The sequence below is a fragment of the Cynocephalus volans genome, chromosome 5 (genome assembly GCF_027409185.1).
Source record: "Cynocephalus volans isolate mCynVol1 chromosome 5, mCynVol1.pri, whole genome shotgun sequence".
Taxonomy (NCBI): Eukaryota; Metazoa; Chordata; class Mammalia; order Dermoptera; family Cynocephalidae; genus Cynocephalus; species Cynocephalus volans.
This window is the reverse complement of record NC_084464.1, coordinates 95,283,674-95,286,146: the sequence shown is the minus strand read 5'-3', so window position 1 is coordinate 95,286,146 and position 2,473 is coordinate 95,283,674. Positions and strand designations below refer to the sequence as shown.

The window sequence follows — 2,473 nt, the reverse complement described above, 5'->3', positions numbered from 1 at the left end:
TTTGGTGTCATATTCAAGAAATCACTGCCAAATTCAATGATGTGAAGCCTTTGCCCCATTTTTTTTGTTTAGTTTTTGGTGTTACATTTATGCCTTTAATCCATTTTGATTTTAATCTTGTATATGGTATTAGGTTAGGTTCCAACTTCATACTTTTACACCATTTGTTGAAAAGACTGTCATACCTCCATTGAATGGTCTTGACATCCCTGTCAAAAATCATTTGGACATATATGTGAAAGTTTATTTCTGGGCTGTCTATTTTACTCCATTGGTTTATATGTCTGTCTTTATGCCAGTACCACATTCTTTTGATTAGTGTAGCTTTATGGTAAGTTTTGAAATCAGGAAATGTGAGTCCTACACATTGTTCTTTCTCAGGATTGTTTTGGGTATTCAGGGTCCCTTGAGATTCCACATGAATTTTAGAATAGGTTTGTGTATTTCTGCAAAAGACATTCTAAAATTTTGATAGGGGTTGCATTAAATCTATAGATCACTTTGGGTAGTACTGATATCTTAACAATATTAAGTCTTTCACTCCATGAACATGGAATGTCTTTTAATTTTTTTTTCAGCACTGTTTTGTAGTTTTAATTATGTCTTTCACCTGTGTATTAGTCCATTTCTGTTGCTTATAATGAAGTAACTGGAATTGGACACTTTGTAAAGAAGATGAAATTTATTGCTTACACTTTAAGAGGCTAGGAAGTCCAAAGTCAAGGGAACACATCTGATGAGGCTCTTCTTTGGTGGTGGCTTCACCAGCCAATTCAGGGGTTCTCACATGGCAGAAAATAGTGGAACAGAAAGAGAGAGATATAGCTCCTCATGCCCTCTCCTTTTAAAGCCTTAAGACCATACCCACAACCTCCATTAAACCATCAACTTAATCACCTCTTCAAGGCCCCACCTTTCAATTTTCATAATAGGATTTCCCAATCTCATCAGTTACAGTGGGAACTAAGCTTCTAATATATGAACCTTGGGGGACACAATTCAATCAATCCACAGCATTCCACCCCGGGCCCCCAAAGTTCATCTCCTTCTCACAGGTAAAATATAGTCATTCCTTCCCCAAACTCTTAACTTGTTTCAACTCAAAAGTCTGAAGAACAAATTGCCATCTGTGAAATCAAAACAAGTTATTTAGAGTACATTGAACTCCACAGAGACAGCGCTGGGGCAACTAAGAGTCAAATGAGCACTGGGCAACTCTGTACCTCGCTGAGGAAAAATAACTAAACATGGGCAAAGGAGATCCTAAGAAGCTGAGAGGCAAAATGTCATAATACGCATTCTTTGTACAAAATTGTTGGGAGAGCACAAGAAGATGCACCAAGATGCTTCAGTCAACTTCTTAGAGTTTTTTAAGAAGTGCTCAGAGAGGTGGAAGACCATGTCTGCTAAAGAGAAAGGAAAATTTGATGACATGGCAAAGGCAGACAAGGTCCATTATGAAAAAGAAATGAAAACCTATATCCCTCCTAAAGGGGAAACAAAAAAGAAGTTCAAGGATCCCAATGCACTCAAGAGGCCTCCTTCAGCCTTTTTCTTGTTCTTTTCTGAGTATCACCCAAAAATCAAAGGAGAACATCCCGGCCTATCCATTGGCAATGTTGCAAAGAAACTGGGAGCGATGTAGAACAACACTGCTGCAGAGGACAAACAGCTTTATGCAAAGAAGGCTCCTAAGTTGAAGGAAAGACACAAAAGGATATTGCTGCACACCAAGCTAAAGGAAAGCCTGATACAGCAAAAAAGGGAGTTGTTAAGGCAGAAAAAAGCAAGAAAAAGAAGAGGAGGATGAACAGGATGAGGAGGAAGAGGAAGAGGATGATGATGAATAAGTTGGTTCTAGGGCAGTTTTTTTTTTCCTTGTTTATAAAGCATTTAACCCCCTTGTACACAACTCACTACTTTTAAAGAAAAAATTGAAATGTAAAATAAATAAATATATAAAACGAGTTATCTACTTCCAAGATATAATGGTGAGACAAACATAGGGTACATATTCCCATTCAAAAAGGGAGAAATAGGCCCAAAAAAGGGGGTAACAGGTCTCAAACAAGTCCAAAACCCAGCAGGGCAGGCATTAAATCTCAAAGCTGACAAATCATGTACCTTGACTCCATGTTCGACATTGTCTGCATGCTGGTGTGGGGATTGGGACTCCAAGTCCCTTGGCAGCTCTGCTCCTGTAGCTTTCATGGTTTCCAACCATGCTTATCCCTCCCAGGCTGGCAGTGCCTGCTGGTAGCTCAACAAATCTGGATTCTCCATGGCGGTCCTGCTCTCACAGCTCCACTAGGCATGGCACTATGGGGTTTTTCTACTGCAACTACAACCCCTCATTTCCACTTGGTATTGCTCTAGTGAAGATTCTATGCAGTTAATCTGCCCCTGTGGCGGATCTCTTCCTGGGCCCCCAGGCTTTTCCATATGTCCTTTGAAATTGGGGTGGAGGCTCCCA

The 2,473-nt window shown here is 40.0% G+C and overlaps 1 pseudogene; it reads left to right on the top strand.

Moving 5' to 3' along the window:
* The first annotated feature begins 1,247 nt into the window (after nucleotides 1-1,247).
* Nucleotides 1,248-1,850, top strand: LOC134379208 (high mobility group protein B1-like; annotated as a pseudogene).
* The last annotated feature ends 623 nt before the right edge of the window (nucleotides 1,851-2,473 follow it).